The 25580-nt window shown below is 50.5% G+C and overlaps 1 long non-coding RNA gene and 1 other non-coding gene across 2 annotated transcripts in view; both read right to left on the bottom strand.

Moving 5' to 3' along the window:
• LOC138489228 (uncharacterized) overlaps nt 1-25060 on the bottom strand; it is a 75632-nt gene extending 50572 nt beyond the window's left edge. The window contains exon 1 of the long non-coding RNA XR_011274758.1: nt 24611-25060. This is a non-coding gene — a long non-coding RNA (uncharacterized lncRNA). The remainder of the gene's footprint in view (nt 1-24610) is intronic.
• On the bottom strand, nt 5629-5779 carry LOC138490981 (5.8S ribosomal RNA). Its single transcript, XR_011275862.1, has one exon. It is a non-coding gene; the product is annotated as a 5.8S ribosomal RNA (ribosomal RNA).
• Nucleotides 25061-25580: the final 520 nt, after the last annotated feature.

Here is a 25580-nt window from a genome sequence, read left to right as displayed (position 1 = left end):
CTGGAGTGGCGGCATCAACCTCCCAGGGCACGGATTCTCACTTGGAAACTCAGAGCCGAGGCTCTGCAGGACCCGGGATTCAGGGAGGATTTAAGAGAGGCGATCACTGAGTACTTCGAGATAAATACTGGTAGTGTAAGCTCTATGGGAACTGTTTGGGAGGCGTTTAAGGTGGTTTTGCGGGGGGTTGCCATTTCGAAGTCTAGGGGGCTCCAGGGGGGCATAGAGCAGAGTGGAAGGGAATTGAGGAGGAATTGGAGGGCAGGATGCGTACGGAAGGCACCGTTGATGAGGACAGAGACAGGATAAGGCAATTACAACAGGCCAGTGGGGACTGCTGGGACAGGTTATGTAAACTAAGCTATAAGAAATACGTGGAGAGACAGCACGCAGGGGGAGATAAGCCGGGCAGGTTGCTGGCCTGGCTATACAAGAGTGAGACGCCGCGAACGGTGATCAGGGAAATTAAAGGCAAGGGAGGGTGGACTCAGAATACCCAGGAGGGGGTGAATGAGGAGTTCCTGAGATTCTATAAACATCTTTATGAGGACCCAGGTGGCCCTAGAGACCACGAAATTCGGGTAAGATTGGAGGACATGGGCCTACCCACCTTAGATGAGGCAGAACGCGCAGACGTAGATGCCCCTATTACGATGGAAGAACTCGAACTAGTGCCCACCTACTTGCCCACCTGTAAGGCCCCCGGGTCCGATGGGCTTCCAAGTGAATTTTATAAAACCTATGAACAAGAGTTGCTTCCCCCGCTGCTGGCCATGCTTAACCAGTCGTATGAGCAAGGCAGGCTACCAGAGACCCTGCGAGAGGCGGTGATTATCCCGCTTCTGAAGCCGGGCAAGCCTATCACTGATTGTGGGTCGTACAGGCCCTTATCAATGCTCAATCAGGTTAGTAAAATCCTCACTGCTGTACTGGCAAATGGGCTTAAGGCTGTCATTGGTAAACTGATACACGCCGACCAAACGGGCTACGTCAGAAACATAACTGATAATCTCAGAAGACTGCATCACATCCTTGACCAGACAAAAAATGACCCAGGTGAACTGGCAATAGTTTCACTAGACGCGGTCAAGGCCTTCGAGCCAGTGAAAAGGCCCTAGTTGATCGCGACCTTTAAGGTCTATGGAATGGGGCCGGGGTACCTCAGGTGGGTGACAATGTTATACAGCTCCCCGACCGCCAAGTCAAAACGGGTGCTATCATTTCGGACAAATGGTAACTAAGCAGAGGCACTAGACAGGGCTGCCCGTGGTCGCCCATGTTATACATATGGGCACTGGAGCCAATGGCCACCTGCCTGAGACAGCAATACGAGGAGATAGGTATTCGCACTGCGGATGGCATGCACCTTGTTTCTTTATATGCGGACGACATACTGTTATATTTACGCTACCCAGAAGAGAACATGCAATATATTCTAGACATGATGGAGCAATTTGCCGTTCTCTCTGGCATAGCAGTTAACCCCAAAAAGTCTAGCGTGTTCCCTCTGGGGAGATACAAGCTTGTCTTGCCCAGTAGTCTGCCAGTGTTGCCGATTACCCTGGCACACAAAGTCGTTCCGATATCTCGGAATTGACATATACCATATGGCAGAAGAACATGCACACAACACGGTTAAAGAAGTAGAAGGAATTAAGAACAGCATGGGATTCTGGTCCAGGTTACCCCTGGCTATGGTGGGGAGGGCTGCTCTGCTAAAAATGGTAGTTTTGCCCAGACTGTTGCATTTCTTTGTTAACATCCCGCATGGGATCCCGAGGCGCTTTTTCGCTAGCCTCCATAGCCTCTGTAGGAGCTTCATCTGGGGCAACTCCAGGAACAGGGTGGCCCTCTGGAAACTACAAAACTTGTGTGATAGGGGAGGGATCAACCTGCCAAATTTTGAGCTATACTATCTGGCAGGGCAGCTGCAGTATGTAGCAAGATGGCTGTCTGGCGAGGAGACGGCAGAAACCAGGCTGCTGTGCAGGGAACTGCTCCCCTTCTTTCACAAAGAAGTGGTGTGGCTGTCCAAGTCGAGGGTCCGGGGGATGGCGGGGCTGCTGGTACTGGGATGGGAGATATGGCACAGAACGTGGCAGATTGCGGGACACCTGGTTCCGTAATTTATGCAGGTGCCGCTTGCAGCACTATGTGGAGAGGATCCCCAGCTGATACAAGGGGTCCGCAAGTACTGGGAACCAGTGGGCCTGGCCACCCTGGGAGACATATGGCTGGAAGGGGAGGCATTAGAGTTCCCGAACCTGATCGAAGATACTGGGGTGCATAAAGGGCAGTACATAACTTACACCAGAATTGTCAAAAGAGTACGAGTGAAGTGGCCAACAGAGGTGCTCACCGGACAACCGGATGCCACCATGGAGGCTATATATGATATTTCAGAGGGTGGGCATGAGATTTCCCACATATACGAGCTGTTGGGGTCCAAGGTGGGGAAGGACTTCACCCAACAGACAACTTTGGGAGGATGAGGTGGGAGAGCCCATGTCGGATGGGCTCTGGAAAAGAGCCCAAAGATATCTAAAAAAATGTCCCGGAACGCAAGGCTCCAGCAGATCCAACTATATGTCACACATAGAGCATAGCTCACCCCCAGTAAGATCGCTAGGTTTGGTGGCCATACGACTCAGAAATGCCCTAGGTGTGGGGTGGAGGAGGCTGGGCTACTCCACATGTTTTGGGCCTGCCCTGAGGTGGGGCGGTTTTGGCAAGAAGTGAAGGCACGCTTAGCAGGAACCGGTATTACACTGGAGGTGGAGTCGGCCTGGGCATGCATGGGGGGATTCCCTAGGCCACGTAACTTAAAGCACATAAGCAAAATGAAAGATCTAGCATATGTCCTGGCCAAACGAAGGATAGCAATGTGCTGGAAGGCAGCCCAGTGGCCGAGGATAGAGTTGTGGTGGGCTGACCTCTTAAAATGGGCAGAGGCAGAAACGGCTGTTTAGTGGGACACGGTTTGTAGGGGAGGGGAGGAGGAGGTAGGACCCCTAATTGAATGGAGGCAGCTGGTGGCTACCATGAGTGGCCCCCCCAGTCTGATCAGAGCGATGATAAAACGGATAAAGAGACGACGATAAACCCGCCTGAAAAATCACAGGATGATGACATGGACATATTGGCTCAAGTTAGGGGGGAGGGAGTTTCATGGGACTGGACAATGCTGATTGTAACACTCTGACGCTGAATCTGATGATGGAATTCCCAAGAATTGTGTGTTATATAAAATAAAAATTGTTTTTTCCCAAAAAAAAAAAAAAACTGTGCGGCTCCCGCCGGCTTCTCTGGGATCATTTGCATTGCCGCACTGGACGCTGCAAGGGCGCCCGTCCCTGCCACTCTGGATTTGGGGATCTGAACCCGACTTCCTGTCGATCGGCTCAGGGCAATGGAGGCCATAGCCCAGCCCTTCCGAACGGCGCTCGCCCATCCCTTAGGACTGACTGACCCATGTTCAACTTCTGTTCACATGGAACCCTTCTCCACTTTATTCTTCAAAGTTCTCGTTTTAATATTTGCTACTACAACCAAGATCTGCACCTGCGGCGGCTCCACTCAGGCCCTCGCCCCAGGCTTCTGTGCGTACTGCAGCAGCCCTCCTACTCGCCTGACTTAGCCCCCGTGGCTCTCAACGCCGGCCTGGTATGGGCCTGATGCTCCAGGGCCATCCATTTTCAGGGCTAGTTGATTCGACAAGTGAGTTGTTACACACTCCTTAGTGGATTCCGACTACCATGGCCACCATCCTGCTGTCTATATCGTCCAACACCGTTTCTGGGGACTGATGAGCATCTGCATCATGCGCCTTAACCCCGGGTGCGGTTCATCCCACAGCGCCTGTTCTGCTTACCAAAAGTTGCCCACTGAGCACTTTCATACAATACCCGGCTCCACGCCAGCAAGCCGGGCTTCATACCCATTTAAAGCTTGAGAGCAGGTTGAGATAATTTTGGCCCCAAGACCTCTAATCATTCGCATTGCTAGATAAAACTGGGGTTTCCGTGCGCCAGCTATCTTGAGTGAAACTTCGGAGAGAACCAGCTACTATATCATTCGATTAGTCTTTTGCCCCTATGCCCAGGTCGGATGACCGATTTACACATCAGGACCACTACGGACCTCCACCAGGCCGAGTTCACCATCTTTCGGGTCCTTTCACACACGCTCATGCATCATCTCTGACAGAGCGGGGGAGACGGGTCGGTGGAGAGCCCACCGCGACAGGATGCCACTGCAATCACCGGGCACCGGCCCTCAACATCATTACATCACAGGGTTTCATTCATCCCTCTAACTCGGGCAGGCATTATATTCTTAGTCAGTGTTTCCAGACAGGTCGGGTGGTTAACCGACCCCTGGCGCCCTTTGTGGGCCTCCCCGCCCGACAGCACGGCGTGGTTGGGGTGTATTGAGGGCAGTCCACCACAGTCACATCGGGAGCCCTGTCTCCCGTGGTCACTCTAGCAACCCCCAAGAGGGGCCAGGACAGTTGCCGGATAAGGGCCCGGTGGTGGTCTATCTCCCTCAGCCCCGTGGACAAAACTGCTGTCAGGGGGCTGTAACACTCTCTGCTGGAGCAGAGAGCCACCTGCCCTCTGGGGCCTTCCCAAATGCACCCTGCTGGGGCTGGATGTGCCCGGGCCACAGACCCGCAACGGCCTCCACCGTTCCAGGTGACCAACCTGCCTGCCGTGTTGAATCCTGTGGGTGGACTGCACAGACCCCACCAGTTTACCGCTCAACCGTTTCACACCCTCTTGAACTCTCTTCAACTTTCCCTTACGGTACTTGTTGGTCACCAGTCTCGCGCCCGTATTTAGCCTTAAACAGAGTTTACCACACGCTTTGGGCTACATTCCCAAGTAACCTGACTCCAAGAAGACCTGATCCCGGTGTGCAAGAGGCTGCTATCGGCCTAACACCATCTGCGTGGGGAGACTCGATCAGAAGGACTTGAGCCCCCTGAGTGATGCCGGAGAGTCGGTCTTCTGTACGCCTGCTGCTGAATGGGGATTCGGCGCTGGGCTCTTCCCTTTTCACTGGCCGTTACTGAGGGAATCTTGGTTAGTTCCTTTTCCTCTGCTTAGTAATATGCTTAAATTCAGCAGGTCACCATGTCTGATCTGAGGCCGTGGTCGGGGAGCACAAAGCTCAGGGCAGCTGGCCCCGGGCCCGTATGGGGGGTTGCCCCAGCCCTTGGCGCAGGCGAGTGTATTCTGTCCCAATCTGTGACCGAAGCCCACATGGTCACGAGGTCCGTGCTCCATGGTCATCCTGCGCCGGCAGCCCAGGGGACACCAAAGACAGCCACACACAGCACGGCCAGGTGCCCAGGGGTAGGGTGAAGGTGCGCCAGGCTTTTTTAAAGCCTGCTGCCGCCGCCACCACGTCCAGGGCGCGTCGGCCACCCGGCCCTCCCGAAACCAGCATGAGGTGGGGAAACTGGGGAAACCAGGACGCGTCGGCAATGAGCTTGCGTGCCAGATCCAAGGATCCAGCGACGGTGCTGATCGGGGTCTGACCTTAGGGGGGATGAATGGAATGGGGTCCCTGCGACAGCCCCAGCCACGCCCCTGGGAGTGAACCCCGGGGCGGTTGATGTACAAGCGACCCTCAGGCAGGCGTAGTCCCGGGAAAAACCCAGGGCCACAAGGTGCGTTCGAAGTGTTGATCAATGTGTCCTGCAATTCACACTAATTCTCGCAGCTAGCTGCGTTCTTCATCGATGCACGAGTCGAGTGATCCACCGCCAAGAGCCACATGCAACTTTTTTTGTCCTAGACTTCGGCCTGACCCTGCCGGTGCAGGAGAGGTTGGGGGAGGCAGCGCTGGCTGTGGCAGGACAGCCCAGCTCCCTGTCTAGCTCGGCCGAAACCATTGTGGTTTCAAAAAAATAAAAAATAATAATCCAGGTGCTCAGCCTGACCGCCAGCTGCAGCAGCACAGCGCTTCCCATGGGGATGGAGGTAGGCCGCTCCGGCACCTGCCCACACGGCCCGATCCACTCATCCTTCTCCGACCCCTTCCGCTTCCCTTTTGGGAGGGGGGGCTGGGAGATGGACAACGAGGCAGGCCAGAGACAGCACAGACAGGGGGTCGGGTGGGACCACTAGAGTCTTCAAACCCCAGCCCGGCCGCATAGGACCCAGCTCCAGGTACCTGGGCAAGAGGGAAGGTCACCCACTGTGCCAGCGGGCCTGGCCATTGCTCACACACAAATGTGGGCGGCTGGAACCTTGGCGCCCACCGTCAAGTGAGCCAGCTGCACCATGGCTCATGCCTGGCTTGCCCGGGTACCTGTCTGCCTGGGGAGGCACCTCTCGAGAGCAGTCAGGTTTCCCTCGGCTCCCGGCTCCCCCCAGTCAGGGCTTCCCTGGTGACCGGGGTGTGCCCACCAATGCCCAGCCGCTGGCAGGTCAGAGAGAGGAGTGTGCGCCCCCCGGCCAGCGCAGATGCGGGCTCAGTGAGGAGAGGGGGCTGGTTGACCACGCGCACCAGACCGCTCTGCGAGAGGTGCCCCGGGCTGTGGGTGTGCACGTCTGGGATGCAACCGAGGTCGGGCCCACGGCTCTCCCTCCCCCTGATCCGCTGTTAATGATCCTTTATGCCCCCACCCACAAGCAGAAACCATTCACACTCAAATGCCCCATTTCTCCTTCCAAACACGTTCCAGATTCAAATGCCACCTCCCTCCTGACCTACATGCCACCATCCCTCCATCCGAACCCACACAAAGACACCAACATCCGTCCCTCCATACCTACACCAAGATGCTCCACCCCTCAGAGCCACACCCATATGCTTCATCTCTACCTCCACACTCAGATGGCACCATTCGCCCTCTCTCTATACCCACACCCGATTACCCCATCCCTTCGACACACACATGCTCCCACCACTCCAATAAACCAACAACCTTCTCTCCAGACAATCATACCCCATCCCTCCATTCACACCCAGATGCCCCCTTCCTTCCCACCAGAGCGCTCCAGCCCTGACCCACATGCTTCACCATTCCCTGACATGCCCCCATCATATGCCCATTCCATATCAACAATGCCCCCTCTGATCCAGACTCCACGATGCACAATCCCTTCCTCAAGACCCATACAATGATGGCCCATGCTCCCTCCACACAGAAAGATGCCCCTATCCGTCCTCCGACCAATGAGCCCCAATCCTTCCCTCCAGACCCACACCAATGTGCCCATCCCTCCCTCCAGATGCACATCAATGTGTCCTGTGCCTCCCTTCATACCCAAAGCAATGTCCCCATCCCTCCCTACAGACCCACACCCATGTGCACCATCCCTTCCTCTCAGAACCACACCAAGATGCCCCATCCCTCCCTCTAGACCAATACCATAATGCACTATCCTCCCTCCACATAGCAAGATGCCCCTTGCATCAGATGCCCATGTGCCGATCCTGCATCACATGCAGAAAGCCCCAGCCAACCCCCTCTAAAACCACCCATCCTAGTATGCCCCCATCTGCCCAGACCCACACCAATGTGCCCCGTCCCCTCCTTCCAGACCCACACCAATATGCGGTCATCCCTCCCCAGACCAATGTCCCCATCCCTCCCATCAAACCCACACCAATGTGCCCCCAACACCTCCCTCCAGAGCCACACCAAGATGCCCCGCCCAACATCCTAACCCACACCTAGATGACCCATGCCACCCTCCAGACCCACTGTGCCCCATCTCTCCCTCCAGAAAAACGCCCATGTGCCCCATCCACCTCCCTCCAGAACCACACCAATGTGCCCTACCACCTCCCTCCAGAGCCACACCCATGTGCACCATCCCTCCGCCAAGATCCACACCAATGTGCCCCATCACCTCCCTCCAGAGCCACACCGATGTGCCCCCACCACCTCCCTTCAAAGCCACACCAAAATGCCCCGTTCACTTCCCAACCCACACCTAGATGACCCATGCTACCCACCAGACCCACTGTGCCCCATCTCTCCCTCCAGAAACACACCCATGTGCACCATCCCTCCGCCAAGATCCACACCAATGTGCCCGACCACCTCCCTCGAGAGCCACACCAATGTGCCCCCACCACCTCCCTCCAGAGCCACAGCAATGTGCCCCCACCACCTCCCTCCAGAGCCACACCAAAATACCCCGTCCCACTTCCCAACCCACACGTAGATGGCCCATGCCACCCTCCAGACACACTGTGCCCCATCTCTCCCTCCAGAAACAAACCCATGTGCCCTACCACCTCCCTCCAGAGCCACACCAAGATGCCCCGCCCAACATCCTAACCCACACCTAGATGACCCATGCTACCCACCAGACCCACTGTGCCCCATCTCTCCATCCAGAAACACACCCATGTGCACCATCCTTCCGCCAAGATCCACACCAATGTGCCCCTCCACCTCCCTCCAGAGCCACACCAATGGGCCCCCACCACCTCCCTCCAGAGCCACACCAAAATGCCCCGTTCCACTTCCCAACCCACACCTAGATGACCCATGCCACCCTCCAGATCCACTGTGCCCCATCTCTCCCTCCAGAAACACGCGCATGTGCCCCATCCACCTCCCTCCAGAGCCACACCAATGTGCCCCACCACCTCCCTCCAGAGCCACACCAATGTGCCCCGTCCAACTTCCTAACCCACACCTAGATGATCCATGCTACCCACCAGACCCACTGTGCCCTATCTCTCCTTCCAGAAACACACCCATGTGCACCATCCCTCCGCCAAGATCCACACCAATGTGCCCGACCACCTCCCTCGAGAGCCACACCAATGTGCCCCCACCACCTCCCTCCAGAGCCACACCAAAATACCCCGTCCCACTACCCAACCCACACCTAGATGACCCATGCCACCCTCCAGACACACTGTGCCCCATCTCTCCCTCCAGAAACAAACCCATGTGCTCCACCACCTCCCTCCAGAGCCACACCAAGATGCCCCGCCCAACATCCTAACCCACACCTAGATGACCCATGCTACCCACCAGACCCACTGTGCCCCATCTCTCCCTCCAGAAACACACCCATGTGCACCATCCTTCCGCCAAGATCCACACCAATGTGCCCCACCACCTCCCTCCAGAGCCACACCAATGTGCCCCCACCACCTCCCTCCAGAGCCACACCAAAATGCCCCGTCCCACTTCCCAATCCACACCTAGATGACCCATGCCACCCTCCAGACACACTGTGTCCCATCTCTCCCTCCAGAAACACACCCATGTGCACCATCCCTCCACCCAGATACACACCAATGTGCCCCCACCACCTCCCTCCAGAGCCACACCAAGATGCCCTGTCCAACTTCCCAACCCACACCTAGATGACCCATGCCACCCTCCAGACCCACTGTGCCCCATTTCTCCCTCCAGAAACACGCCCATGTGCCCCATCCACCTTCCCCCAGAGCCACACCAATGTGCCCCACCACCTCCCTCCAGAGCCACACCAAGATGCCCCGTCCAACTTCCTAACCCACACCTAGATGACCCATGCCACCCTCCAGACCCACTGTGCCCCATTTCTCCCTCCAGAAACACGCCCATGTGCCCCACCACCTCCCGCCAGAGCCACACCAATGTGCCCCCACCACCTCCCTCCAGAGCCACACCAAGATGCCCCGTCCAACTTCCTAACCCACACCTAGATGACCCCTGCTACCCACCAGACCCACTGTGCCCCATCTCTCCCTCCAGAAACAAACCCATGTGCACCATCCCTCTGCCAAGATCCACACCAATGTGCCCCACCACCTCCCTCCAGAGCCACACCAATGTGCCCCCACCACCTCCCTCCAGAGCCACACCAAAATGCCCCGTCCCACTTCCCAACCCACACCTAGATGACCCATGCCACCCTCCAGACACACTGTGCCCCATCTCTCCCTCCAGAAACACACCCATGTGCACCATCCCTCCATCCAGATCCACACCAATGTGCCCCACCACTTCCCTCCAGAGCCACACCAAAGTGCTCCACCACCTCCCTCCAGAGCCACACCAGGATGCCCCGTTCCACTTCCCAACCCACACCTAGATGACCCATGCCACCCTCCAGATCCACTGTGCCCCATCTCTCCCTCCAGAAACACACCCATGTCCTCCATCCCTCCCCAGACCCACACCAATGTACCCCAACCCACATCACTGTCCCTATCCCTCACCCAGACCGACACCACTATGTCCTATCCATCCCTCCAGACCCACACCAATGTGCCCCCTTTCTCCAGAGCCACGCAGAAGTTACTCATCCCACCAGACCTACACCAGCATGCCCCTATCCAACCATTCAGACCCCAGCAAGATGCCCAATCCCTCCCTCTAGTCCAATAACATAATGCCTGATCCTTCTTCCAAATAGCAAGATGCCCCTTCCCCCTTGCAACAGATGCCTGTGTGCCATCCCGAATCACACGCAGATAGCCCCAGCCAACCCCCTCTAAAACCACGCATCCTAATAATCACACCCTCATAAAACATTAAATCACTCTATTAACCCCCGTGATCAGTTAAACACAAGCATACACTGTCTCCCTGTTCCTTTTCTTAGCCCTCCATACCTTTCATGTTGAATAGCTGAGCATGATTTTTAAAGTAAATGTAATTTCCTGCTCCCCCGTCTAAATCGGGTGTCTTGCAGGAACGTTCACGGTATCCGGAACAAAATTCCAATTTACAGCCAGCCAAAAGCACACGGGTTGCTGCTGTTCCTGCAGCCTGGCAGCCAGAGCCTTGCCGCCCAGGACACTCCAGGGCCTCCTAGAAATGATCCCGGTGTTGAAATGCCAACCCCAAACGCTGCTAGCCAAAGGCTGGCAGGGTCCGGTTGCACTTGCACCAGCGGCAGCCAGAGCGTTCAAAATTCCCGCTCAGCCCCAGCCCGCTTACTGAACGTGCTCCGGAACCGCTTCTATGCTCCGGAAAGCACACAAATGACATCAGAGGTCACGTGACAACGAGGGGGTGGGCCGTTGCTATGGTCCTTTTCTCGGATGGGAACTAGTCGCTACCATTTCCACTTGCCTTCCTGACTGTAATCTAGAAGCAACCTGCAAGGAAATCACTTGAAGAGCAGTCTTAGGGGCTGGTTGATGTTCAGTGAGTAGTTTTACATTGATTAAAAAAATATATATATATTGGCCTGTTTTAGGATGGTTTTGTGTGCTTTTTGCAATTGTTTTTTGCCTAGTGTTTGGTATTCTGTGGGGTTCATCTTGTGTTTTATGTAGACTACCACCCCATTTCCTGAGCTGGTCTGCATCTAGGATGAAGGATCAACATACGTCACATTTAAATTGAACTGTTAAAGACTAGCATGCGTCACATCCAGACAGAATTGTGAAGATAATCATGTGTAACATGTAGATAGAATTGTGGAGATTATCCTGTGTCACATCTAGACAGAATTTTGAAGATAATCATGCATCACATCCAGACAGAATTGTGCAGATAATGATATGTCACATCTACATAGAAGTGTGAAGATAATCATGTGCCTCATATACACCGAATTGTGGACATTAGCCTACATTTAGATAGAATTGTGAGGATAATCATGCATCATATCTAGATAGAACTGTGCAGATAAACATGAATCGCATTTAGATAGAAGTGTGAAAATAATCATGTGTCCCATATTGTCACACCTACGGTACGATCCGCGCTGCGCCCCTTGCTTTACCCTTCTATGCAGGAGCAAAGACTGCGGAGAACGGCTCCTTTCTGGCAACACTGGAGGTTGCTAGGGAAACGGAGGTTGTAGTCACGTGACTGATCAGCTGACTGCTACGCTGCCTGCCAGTAGCATGACATGCCTCCTCAATTCCCGTTCACTTTCCCATAAAGGTATCCGTAACGCCGGACTAGGTGCATCTGATTAGTGTTACTACGTCCAATCATTTACCACCGAAATCATTTGTGAAACTGACCTCTTTGACCACTCTTCTCGTCTCTCCCTTGTTACCTGGCTCTTGACTCGCTGGCTTCTGACCTGGACCATCCGACCTTGTTTTCAGCATTTCCGCTGACTTCCTGGAGCTCTTCAAGGCGAACTCCTGCTCGCAATTTTCTCCGCCTAGCACGAATCCCCGTCTTCGAGCTAAGCAGTTCCAGCGTACCCAGCATACTCACGGGACCCAAGACATACCCCGCTATCGCGGTATTCACCGGTAGTCCCGATCGGTGATCCTGAGAGGCTGAGACACCTCCTCACCTGGTAAGACTGAAACTTTACCTTTTATTTTCATCTAGGAATTGTCTCCCACACCCTGTGTCCTCTGTATCCCCCTACCTACAATACCATAATCAGCGATTATTCACCATCAGCATACCTGGACAATACATACTGTACTCATTATCTCCTCTTTGGAAACTTACCTGAAGATCAGTGCAATACTCAGAACGCTCTGCTATAAACATTGCACCAACCAGAACCTAGTATCGGCCCTCGTTCCGCCCGGGGAGTTCCCTATACTAACCTTCCTTTTTCTTATTTTATCCTGCCGTTGTTACCACTATCTAAGCATTTCTTTAGGCTACAGAGGGTAAGAATTGGCAATACATCTATCGTTTCTCTGCAAGCTTTTTCTCTTTGTCCCTGGCTAATATAGACCTCAGTTCTTTTCTCATAGATACTACCAACCTCCTATAACCTGTATGTCAGGTGCTGACCCTAGCAGCAGATCTGTGTTATATTTTCCTTCTTCCATTTTGGTTCTAATCATTTGCCTTTCTTTACAGCTTGGTGAAAGCGGTGTGGGTAGCCCCGCTCTTTTGGGTAATTTATCATCTTGGCTGTTATCTAAAACAGCGGGAGGGTCCATTACCAAAAAGAGTTCCCTCGGTGAGAGGGAGTCCGGTATGGATATTTCCCCTCTGGGAATTACTCCAGCAGTGACTGAAGATTATGGACTCAATCGAACAGCTCTCGTGTGGTCCTGAGCCAACGCCCCGGCCTGTCTGCACGGTGGTGAGTCTAACAGAATCAAAAGCCTTAAGAAAGAAAGCCAATGGATCCCACAGAATCATTGGCACAGTTTATGCAGATGGTTACTGAACTCAAGTCAGACATAATCTCTGCACAAGAGAACCTTCGACAAAGAATCGATACCCTTCAGCAAATGGTGACACCACCTGCGCCACAGGTCTCTGGGACAGTAAGTGTTTCTGCCTCGAGTTCCGGTTTTCCCACTCCCGGGCAAGAACCGGCTCCGATAGTGGTCTCTACGCAGTTCCCTTTGGCCCCAAGCAGTATCGCACGTTTGTTAACCAGTATAAACTACACTTTTTGTGTCGACCTGCGTCATTTCCCACTTCTACTACTAAGGCTACTTTTGTTTTATCTCTTTTGGGAGGTACTGCAGCTGCTTGGGCCAACCCCCTGTTGGAGTCCAATAGCAATGTTCTATATGATTGTGACACCCTTCTTTACGCCATGAGTCGAGTTTTTGATACTCAATACACTAATCAGGCCTCGGATCTGGAGCTCCTTAAACTCAGGCAAGGTACTTCTTCCTTGATCTCCTACCTAGCCCGTTTCAATCAGCTCGCTGCCGAAACCGATTGGCCTGAGGACAAAAAAAACACAGTATTCTACCAAGGTCTTTCAGAAGAGCTAAAAGACACGTTATCCACGGTTCCTGTATTACCCACGGACTATAATGAACTTTTGGATTTGGTACTCCAAATCGATGCCCGTAGAGCAGAAAGGAAGGGTGAGAAACATCCGGCTCTTCCCCCCCATGGTTGCCGATACTTCTACAGTCTCTTCCCCAGCACCTGAACCCATGCAGATCGGAACCATTAGGGGGCCCCTTACCCCAGCTCAACGGGAACACCACAGAAAAAATAATCTCTGTATGTACTGTGGGTCCTCGGATCATTTGTTACCCGATTGCAATAAGAAACCAAAAAAGAAGGCGGGAAACGCCAGAGCCCGACAGTGGAAAGAGTCCCTTTGTCGGGAAAACCTGTTTTGGACTCTATCGTAGCCAGCCCACCATCATTATTCAGTCTTCAGGTCACCATTTCAACAGCAAATGGGGTGTCTTTTCCTGCCTCTGCCATTTTCGATTCTGGTGGAGCCGCAGGAAATTACATCGATCAGGATTTTGCAACATCCTCGGGTATTGCCCTCATCAACAAATCTCAACCCGAGATGGCCAGTGCAGTGGATGGTTCCGCTCTAGTTTCGGGTCTGGTAACTCAACATACAGTGCCACTCACAATGTGTACTACTGATGGGCATACTGAGGAGATCACTTTTGACGTTATCAAGGCTCCAGCCTACAGAATCATTTTGAGGATTCCCTGGCCACAGCTCCATAACCCTGTGATTGATTGGGCTCTGGGTACTATTCAGTTCCCTTCACCGTTCTGTAATGGCCAGTGTCTACTTATTTATAGTATTTCGGTGTTCACTCCTGGCCATGCTTTGGCCACCATCTCACCATCTATAAGGGGCCATTCCTACAGAACCTATTCCAGCAATACCTCCGGAGTATCAGATTTCTCTGATGTATTTGATAAAAGAATGGCGGAAACCCTTCCTCAGCATCGAGCCTATGACTGCCCAATTGAGCTGATCCCAGGGGCTAAGATTCCATCGGGCATGGTGTATTCATTATCTCTTAAGGAAGATGCTGCACTCAAGGAATATCTGGACAAGGCATTGTCCATGGGTTTCATTCTGCCCTACACATCGCCCGCTGCCCCTCCCATTTTCTTTGTTCCCAAGAAGGAGGGAGACCTCAGGCGCTGTGTTGATTACAGAGCTCTCAATGCGGTGACAGTCAGAAACCAGTACCCCCTCCCACTGATCTCAGTCCTACTGGATCAGTTTGGCAATCCAAGATATTTACCAAACTGGACCTCCGTGGGGCATATAATTTGGTACGCATGAGGAGTGGAGACGAGTGGAAAACTGCCTTTAAGACGCGGTTTGGACTGTTTGAGTACTTAGTAATGCCATTTGGCTTTTGTAATGCCCCTGCCACTTTTCAGGCATTTATGAACGATATATTTCATGACATAATGGATCAATATGTAGTGATCTATTTGGACTACATCTTGATTTACTCATCATCAAGGTCTGAACATCTCCAATACGTTTCCACGGTCCTTCAACACCTCTGGGATAATCTCTTGTATGTTAAGGCCGAAAAATGTCTGTTTCATGCTACGTAGGTTGAGTTCCTGGGTTTTAACCTCACTGATCATGGGATACAAATGTGTTCCTCTAAAGTAAAAGCGGTCATGGATTGGCCTACACCCATGTCGATTAAAGCTTTGCAATCCTTTTTAGATTTCGCAAATTTTTATCGCCGCTTTATTCATTCATTTTCCTCATTGGCCGCTCTGCTCACTGCTCTGACAAGCGCCAAACAACCATTCATATGGTCCAGAGAAGCTCAGAAGGCTTTTAAACAACTCAAGATCGCCTTCACCACGGCACCGGTGCTACAGCATCCTGATCCCGATCGACCATTCTTTGTTGAGGCGGATGCCTCGGGTTTTGCTGTGGGAGCAGTGTTGTCCCAGCCCTGTTCGAATTCAGGGACCATATACCCCGTAGCTTATTTTTCCCGCAAACTTACTGCTTATGAGCGGAACTATGCCATTATCGAGAGGGAATTGTTGGCAATCAAGGAAGCCTTTGTTGAGCGGAGACACAAACTCCTGGGAGCTAAACATAGTGTCACTGTCTATTCCGATCATCAGAGGCTCTTGGCTTTCCGATCAATGAAATGTCTTACCGCCCCTCAAGCTCGGTGGCATCTGTTCTTTCCTCAATTCCGTTTCACAATCACTTACAGACCTGTTCGGATGCAAGTCTCGGCAGATGCGCTCTCTCGTCTACATGTAGAGCAGTCCCCGACCTGTACCAAACCTATTCCTGTGTTACACAGCAATGTGGTCTGTGGTTGTTCGGTCCAACCTTCGCTACAGACTCTTCTGGAGGAATGGGCATCTTCGAACCCTTCCGAAGTTACGGACCTCAATTTAGACATTGTGAACGGTCTACCCGTCCAAGGAAGAGTTTTTATTCCACCAGGACCTGCTCGTCTCCTTGCCCTACAATGGGCTCATGATTCCATTAATGCTGCACATCCCAGCCAGCAGAAAACTATTGAATCTCTTAGACGTTGGTCTTGGTGGCCTTCTATGTCTAGAGACGTTGTTGATATCTGGCATCATGTGCAATCTGTGCTCAGTGCAAGTCCTCCAAAACTAAACCAATGGGTTTATTGCAACTCCTTCCGGTGCTGTACAAGCCATGGCACATGATATTGATGGACTTTGTGGTGGACTTACCCAAAACCAAAGGTTTTGACACAATTCTGGTTGTGGTTGATTATTTTACTAAATAGGCAGTCTTTATACTGTGTGTGGGTATTCCTACCGCTTCTGTGTTGGCCAATCTGTTTCTGTCCCACATCTTCCAGAGGTTTGGTCTTCTTTCGATTATTATCACCGACAGGGGATCCCAATTCACCACTCGTTTTTGGAGGGCCTTAACAGCTAGATTGCACATTAACGATTGTTTTTCTTCTTCTTACCATCCTCAAACGGATGGCCAAACTGAGCCACCAACGCTACGTTGGAGCTATATTTACGCTGTTTGTGCCTTCAGTTCCAACATTCATGGTTACAAGCTCTGCCTCATGCTGAGTTTGCATACAATAATTCATTGCACTCTACCATTAAATTGTCCCCATTTTACTCTCTATACGGGTTTCATCCGCACTCATTGCCTTTGGACCTCGACTTACCAATTGCTAATCCAGCTGCCAGTGCATGCGTGAGGGATTTGGATCATCTTCGGCGTGATGTGCGGTCTCACTTTCTACATGCTCAGGTGCGAGCAAAAAAATATGTAGATGTCCATCGTGTCCCGGGTCCTGCCTACTGCACGGGCATGAAAGTATGGCTGTCCACGCGCCATCTGCACATTCCTGGATGCAAGAAACTGCTACCCCGCTTCGTGGGTCCTTACAAGGTGGATGCAGTTGTTAACCCTGCTGCCGTCCGTCTGTCTTTGCCCTCCAATTGGCGGGTTCATCCAGTTTTTCATTTCTCCCTGTTGAAACCCTGCCCTCCAGATTCCCGGTTGCCTGTGCGCCCTGACCCTGTTCAAGTGGAGGGGGAAGATGAATTTGAGGTGTCACGTATTCTGGATGTTAAGGTTTCTAGGGGCACTTTGTATTATCTGGTAGATTGGAAGGGGTTTGGCACCGAATATCGCACCTGGGAACCGTTGGCTAATATCCATTCTACCCACCTTCTCCGTTCCTTTCATGCCTCCAGGGGGTTGCTGTTATCTTTGGGGGCGGATGCTGTCACACCTACGGTACGATCCGCGAAGACTGCGGAGAACGGCTCCTTTCTGGCAACGCTGGAGGTTGCTAGGGAAACGGAGGTTGTTGTCACATAGTCACGTGACTGATCAGCTGACCGCGACGCTGCCTGCCAGTAGCACGAGACACATCCTCAATTCCCGTTCGCTTTCCCATAAAAGTGTCCGTAACGCCAGACTAAGTGCTTCTGATTAGCGTTACTACTTCCAATCATTTACTGCCGAAATCCTTTGTGAAACTGAACTCGGATATCCCCCTTTCACCACTATTCTCGTCTCCCTTGTTACCTGGCTCTTGACTCGCTGGCTTCTGACCCGCACCGTCCGACCTTGTTTTCAGCATTTCCGCTGACTTCCTGGAGCTCTTCAAAACGAACTCCTGCTCGCAATTTTCTCCGCCTAGCACGAATCCCTGTCTTCGAGCTAAGCAGTTCCCATGTACCCAGCGTACTCACGGGACCCAAGACATACCCCGCTATCGCGGTATTCACCGCTAGCCCCAATCGGTGATCCTGAGAGGCTGAGACTCCTCCTCACCTGGTAAGACTGAAACTTTACCTTTTATTTTCATCTGGGAATTGTCTTCCACACCCTGTGTCCTCTGTATCCCCCTACCTACAATACTATAATCAACGATTATTCACCATCAGCATACCTGGACAATACATACTGTACTCATTATATCCTCTTTGGAAACTTACCTGAAGATCAGTGCAATACTCCGAACGCTCTGCTGTAAACATTGCACCAACCCGAACCTAGTATCAGCCTTCGTTCCGCCCGGGGAGTTCCCTATACTAACCTTCCTTTTTCTTATTTTATCCTGCTGTTGTTACCACTATCTAAGCATTTCTTTAGGCTAAAGAGGGTAAGAATTGGCAATACCTCTATCGTTCCTCTGCAAGCTTTTTCTCTTTGTCGCTGGCTAATATAAACCTCCATTCTTTTCTCATAGATACTACCAACCTCCTATCCCCTGTATTTCAGGTACTGACCCTAGCAGCAGATCTGTGTTACATTTTCCTTCTTCCATTTTGGTTCTAATCATTCGTCCTTTCTTTAAAGCTTGGTGAAAGCAGTGCGGGTATCCCCGCTCTTTTGGGTAATTTATCATCTTGGCTGTTAACTAAAACAGCGGGAGGGTCCATTACCAAAAAGAGTTTGCTCAGTGAGAGGGAGTCCGGTCTGGATATTTCTCCTCTGGGAATTACTCCAGCAGTGACTGAAGATTCTGCACTCATTGAACAGCTCTCGTCTGGTCCTGAGCCAACGCCCCGGCCTGTTCGTACGGTGGTGAGTCTAACACATAAACATAGAATTGTGGAGATTAGCCTGTGTCACGTCTAGACAGAATTTTGAAGATAATCGTGCATCTCATCCAGACTGAATTGTACAGATAATGATGTGTCACATTTAGATAGAAGTGTGAAGATAATCATGTGCCTCATAACACAGAATTGTGGACATTAGCCTGCATCGCATTTAGATAGAATTGTGAAGATAATCATGCGTCACATCTAGATAGAAGTGTGAAGATGATCATGTGTCCCATACACATAGAATTGTGGAGATTAGCCCGAGTCACATTTAGACAGAATTGTGAAGATAATCATGCATCACATCTAGATAGAATTGTGAAAACTAGCCTGCGTCACATTTAGATAGAATTGTGAAGATAATCATGTGTCTCATGCACATAATATTCCGGAGAATTGCCTGCATCACATTTAGATACCTTTACCTCTAAAGCACTACACACTGCGCACACTTCCCTACAGTGCAACAACAAAACAAACCACACATAGCCTTGCACAACAGCACATGACGGCTACCAACCGAAAAGCACACCTAAACTCAGCGAACAGTGTTAACCGAACTGAAGCTGCAAACAGCACATCGCATCTCTCTTGCACTTTTACCGCTGAATCCTACAACCCATCCCACCCTTTTTCCTTTCAGATCTGCCAGAGCACCAGGGGACCACTTTGGTGGTGATAGTGCACAGTATAAATATCATTGAACATTAACATTATGGCAGGTACTAGTCAATTGTGAAGTTTTATCACATTACTACTTTTGGCCAAAAGGATTACATTAAAAACAAAATGGGATTTCAAATGGGAGTTGCCATATTTCTGTTCTAGACTCCTAAACCAATGCTTATACAGAGGCTAGACTTGAGGGGAGAGAGAAAGGTAACTGTCCAATCCTGTTTGCGGGAATTCTTGCAGGGCACTGCCCAATATTGAAATCTTGATGGTGTCATCACTGGTATATAAAGTGGATACACTATGAGAGAAGGGGAGAGCTGCTAAAAATTACCAACTGACAGCCGCAAGGGAACACCAAAGAAGATTTGCTGAAATTGCATCTGGGTGGAGATTGGAAGAGGGCTGGAGCTGTCTATTGCTGGGGAGGTCTAAAAGCTGACTGCGCCCTATGGTGAAGAGCTGGGAATCATCCTTGAGAGTGGTGTGACAAGACCCCTGACCTGTCCTCAACAGGGTCCTGAAATGCAGCTGGCTTTCCTGAACTTTAAACAGAGGTTTACAATGTAAGTAGAATTGAACCATTTGAATCCAAAAGGTGGGTGAATCTTCTTGCATTAAAACATGTTCCTTTATAGTGGGCAAAACTGTGTAGATCCTTAGGCTATTTGACTAAAATTCATGTAATTATTTTTTTCATTTATTTAACATGTTATATAGCTGTACCAAGGACAACATTTCAACACAGTGCAACAATATCAAAACACATCTAGATCCCCCCGCCCTACCCACAAATCCCGGCAACTAGGACACAATCCCTAGTGCCAGTTACTCCTCCCAAATAAAAGAAAATAAACAGATGGCAATTCCCTCCCTTTGCAGTATGACTTGGCAGACACAATACAACAGCGACTGCCCCATCCCTCCCCGAGCCCACACATCCAAACCCACAGACACATTTCACTGATCTCTTCTCTAAGGTTAGCAAGTCAGATAATTGTCAATCTCCCCCACACAAGCACTATGGACACCTGCTCCACCCACTTAATGCACGCCAAATGTTTTCAGCGTCAATGCTGTCTTTCTCCACAAGATAGTGAAGAATATAATGCAAGACTCATCATTGCCATTCATCAGGAGGGACCAAAGCTCTTCCTCCCCTAAAGCATTACTAATTCCAGCAGCCTTCAAGCAGTCAATTTCAGTTTGATCAGGGCATCACACTTCATCAATAAGTGTCTAACCGTTTCCAGACAAGAATCTCCACACAAAGGGCAATCTGAATGACACCTGGCCTAGTAGGATCGTTGTCTGTCTCCCCTTGTTCCCCCCCCTTGCCTCATCGCGCTTTGAAACACTTGTGTGTAGGCGCGCTACAAATGCCATATCATATCATATCAAACATGATATATTTTGCGACACACTGCATTTACTACTATGTCTTGTGATGTCAGCCTTGAAAACAACTTATTGTCGAAACACGTGTCGGCTGACAACCAACTTTAATATTAAAAACAGCATTCACTGAAACTATATAATGCAATGCATTGATGAATAATTATGAGTTCTCAGCAAGATCAGAATTAAATATTACAGCAAGTTTAATAGGGAAGAGCGCGACAAGGAAGTCATATCCGCACTGCATTTTCTCAATACCAGGTGAAAGTGGGTACGCCTGACCCCTGACGTCAGTTACGCAGCTCATTCCCACTCAAACACCCGAGGTAGGCAGTGCGCATTCACAGGCCCTATACCCACCATCACACCGTTTCTGTAGTGCCATTTAGCCCGTTGGATATATGGCATAGGTAAAGCATTCCCTCCATTTCATAGAGTTTGGGTTAGGAATGCAATCAAGGCCGGTTCCAGTAAGCCAATGTTGTGACAAGGTCTTGGGCTGTGGCCCTCTATAGCCCTCCAAAACGGCTGGGCGTTTTTCTCTAGTGCCATCACGACCAAAGATCGCCAATAGGCACTTTCTAGACGATATCTATGGCATCTCAGCCATTTTCGATAGTTACTCTTTGCAGAATTAATGTGTGATGCAAGTGTAGCTCGATCCGAAGATGATCATGTTAGTTCACGCAGAGTAACCCAGAGGTTCCTTCTCCTCTTAACAATGAGCTGATCAAAGAGATATCTATGAGGGGGTCTAGTGGTTTGACGTGCCCAAATTATTTAATAGCAGACTCTGGTGAATTAGGGGAGTTATTATCCACCTGTCCATTGCAGTGCTCAATGAAAGATACCAAGGCAACCTGCATGTTAGCCGAAATTTCCTCTAGGCGTCGGGCATTCCAAGAGATATGGTTCAGTGCAGCACCGACACCCAATACCCCTGTGGAAGTGGGAAGCAAAGGGTGTGGTAATACATTCAGGCTAAGGACAAGAGGAAAATGGTCACTCTCAAGCCTGTGTGTTATGGTAATATCTGTGATCAATGTAGCAGTATTGGCCATAAAAGCATAATTCAAGATGTTACAGGACTTGTGACCAACGCGCATAAACTGGGGGGAGAGTCCGAAGGGAATGAACCATTAATCATCGTAAATCCGGCAGAGAATAGGATGCCTGCCCACTTGAAACCCTGTTTGAAGTTCTTTAAGAGCCGGTCACCATCCACTGACAGGGGGGCTGAGGAACACTCCCGCTCCAGGCTTTCAAGGGCCTTTGGGATCTTAGAGTTGAAGCTCCACGTATGATGCACGGGAGACGTCCCAAAATGTTCATCAATCAGGGTCTCCATTTCAGCTAAGACTGTCCCATGGGCAAGCCTATAGGGCTGATCTACCCACCAAAATATTTAGGGAGTTTCTTAGCAAGTTCTTCCAAGTTCATGGGTTTCCTGATGCCAAGTAATAATCCTCCCTTGGGGTGTCCCTGTTTGCCTTGTGTGTCTAATTAAAAGAGGAAGTGCCAACCATCTACAAGAACGGTGTTGGTGAGCCAAGTCTCCTGTAAGGTCATGACGGATTATTGGTCAATATGTTCGATCAGAGAAGGGAAGGATAGGACAACTATGGCACACCCTGGTGACGAAAAAAGTTTTAAATATTAATATTCAACTTGGATACTAGGTGTTTAGACAAAATGCTTATCAAGTATGAGGTGCAGAGGAGAGAGGGGCAACCATGACACCTTGGTTGCACAATACAATGAAGAGAATTTAAGTTCCCAAACCGGGAACTTACGTCCCCTGCACACTATCTAATATCTGGAATACCAGACCAACAAGTAGATATATTTAACAATTGATTTTTCTTAATAAATTCAAGAAAGTCTGTAAATGGTAATGCATAAAAAGCGGTAATATGTTCAAAACAATGACTTTGAATCAGGTAAGGTTACAAGAAACATTCTTGATTGTTTATTCTTGATGTTGAAGCTGTGGAAGGCCCAACGCGTTTCGAGTGCTACAACACTCTTCATCAGGGGCAATAACAAGGCTTTCTAGGAAAAAATATATATATAATATGTACATTAGGAATTGGGAACTTAAATTCTCTTCAATATGTTCGATCAGACCATCTCCCTCAAAAAGATGATGGTTGCCACAAGTATTCCAACAGATCATTTGGGGGCTTGCCCTTGGGCGGCGGCTAAGAGCCCTTTTTCGCATGTTGTGCAACTAGATTTGCCAACCATGCCCAATGTGCTTCTTCCTCCCATGGTTCGTCCTCCAACCCTGCGCCTCTTGGCAAGCTAGGGTTAGAAATGGAGTCGCTGTTGGGGTCTGGGTAGACCCACCACTACGCATGGATTCAGTGTGTGGGTTCCTATGCATGCTTACCGGGCAAAATCTCCTGCTATATTCCACTTCCAATACAATACATTCATACCCCAATCGATTCAAACAGCCGGCATGTTCAAGAATGTATGCTAGGGTGCTATTCACATGGAAGAATAGCTGTAGCCCCTAGGTACATTCTCGCAAATATCAACAGTTTTGATGTCATTACTTTGGACATATCTTAGCGGAATTATACTATGAAATGAGTCCAGCAAGCAAGCTCGGTTTAAAGCCAAGTCACTGTCAACACCAAAGAGGCTCTGTATTTGAAGAGCCTGCGTGCAGCTGCTTTGCTTCCTGCTAGGCAGTGCTGTGTCAAGGCACTGAAAAATTGGTGATTGATCCAATGCTGCACATCTTATGGAGGTCATCGGGGCAGACCCCTGCAGTCTTTTTCTAACATTCTGTCCATAAGGATGAGCACAAGGGGCACAGGCAGTCTGGACGGAGACATTCACTCCATGGTTTTCAATAAGCAGTTGGTTTTCGAGTAAACGCTCTTAGTTATAATACTGGGCTTTCTCCGTAGCGGGCAAGAAGTGTAGCCTTTTGCCCTTCGTAATGGGCACTGGAGCTGTGTTCTTAAGTACTGACTTCTCTCCAGGGGTTGTAGCCATGCTTTTTGTAGAATTATATGGTGGGGGTAAGGGGTATGTGGCATCATGGCCCAAGCCAGAGGTAATAGACCATACACCCTCTGCCCCCCCATTGTGTACTGCACAGTTTGTAGCCGTGAGGAGACTACAAGGGACCTTTTCCCGAGAGTCGCTGGGATTGCTAGTCTGGAAGAAAGGATATAAGGTGGTTGCTGGATCACTAGGCAACACATCATTTGCTGCAGATTTGGTGGGCAGGGTTTCCCTCCTCATTCTTTTCTTTTTTGAGGCCAGAGGTTCATACAGCAGAGCCTGCCCAGGCATTTTTCGCGTTTGCTTTCCAATGGCAATATGCCGTTCCACAAGTGCCGCGCGGTCAGAGGCACTGTGGCGGATGGCATCAACAAAGGGGCTGGAGGTTTGACCAGCGCTAGAAAGGCCTAAAGAGGCAGTGGAAGGCAAAACAATAGCTCGGACATCTGCCAGAGATGACAACTGGATGGCAAACTGGTTGTGGAGTATCTCGGCTAGTGCAATCATTTTTAAAAGTTGCTCCCCTTGGGAGTCCAACTTGCCAGCAATAGCCTCGCACTGTGTCAGCAGAACTGTAAGCAGGGACTCCAAGATGTTAAACATGGCTGCAGAGGAACTTCTTGCGTTACTAATATCAAGCTCTGTCAATGATTGGGCAAGGGACTGAGTGTCGGCTAGCAGTGTCAGCCGCTCCATTCAGATGGGATGACATAGGTTTTTCAAACTCCTTATGGTCGAATTTGGGAGGAGGCTGAGTAGATGACAATGAAGAAGAGTTGAAAAAAAAGATGCTTCCACTGGGGTCAAGCACACATTGAGACTCACCTCAGAAGTCTTCTTCATCCCGCACCTCCTGATAAGGCCCTTGCATGGTTCCAAATGGGCTACCACGTCTCTGTTGTGGTACAACTGCAGCTTCAAGTCGCTCAGGTGGATCCAGTTTATGCGTGAGAGCCTTCCCTACAGTTGCAATCGTTTTTGATCCCAGGCAAGAAAGTGATGCAGAGAACTCCTCAGTCAGCTCCCTATTATAAGCAACTAGATCGTGCTCAGTGGATTTTGCAGTTGTCACGTCCTTCGAATCTTTAGCCAAAGTAAAGAAGTCTGTCATCATTTTTAAATTGGTCAGTTCCGCTCCCCGTTGTTTAGAGGAGTTCTGGCCCATCTTGCCCAGCTTGACTAGCTTGACTAGCTCGACTGTGCGCTGAGAGCAGGCACGGGCTGCACGTCTGGTGTTATTTGCAGGAGTGTCTTCCGGGGTGGCCATGACTCCACCTTCCATACTGCCTCCTTCCTGGCAGTCTTCCAGCGTGCTCGTTAGTTGCAGCGTATCAAGTCCGAGCACTTCCTCAGAGAGAGGACGAGGAAGGCCGGGGGGGGGGGGCAAGGGCCAGGAGGACAAGGAGGACAGGGAAAGGCTTGCATGGCCATTATGGCCGTTGTGGCCATAGTCGTTGTCGTGTCCCGAGAGCAGGTAGCCGCGTGCTTCATTTGGCGTGCAGCTATGGGGCTCCCTGCAGAGCGCTTCCTCTTCTGCGACGTGTTAGAGGAAGGGCTCTCCTGGCGAAGGGAACCGTTCGGAAACAGTTTGCCGCAATTGATGCAAAAGTAAGGTGTAGAGCAGGAGTTAGGACAAAGTCAAAACTTTGTGTCACTATCAGTTCAGTTAAAATTCCGATAAAATTCAGATAAAAAAAGATAGCCGACACCCCTATCTGGGGTGTGACTATGTAGTTAAAAATTAGGTGTTAATGCAAACCAAAAATGCTTAAAAGTGCCTTTACAAAAGCATTCT

Source organism: Ambystoma mexicanum, chromosome 9, assembly GCF_040938575.1.
Source record: "Ambystoma mexicanum isolate Mex_15411 chromosome 9, UKY_AmexF1_1, whole genome shotgun sequence".
Lineage (NCBI taxonomy): Eukaryota > Metazoa > Chordata > Amphibia > Caudata > Ambystomatidae > Ambystoma > Ambystoma mexicanum.
This window is presented reverse-complemented; position numbering and strand designations above follow the sequence as displayed.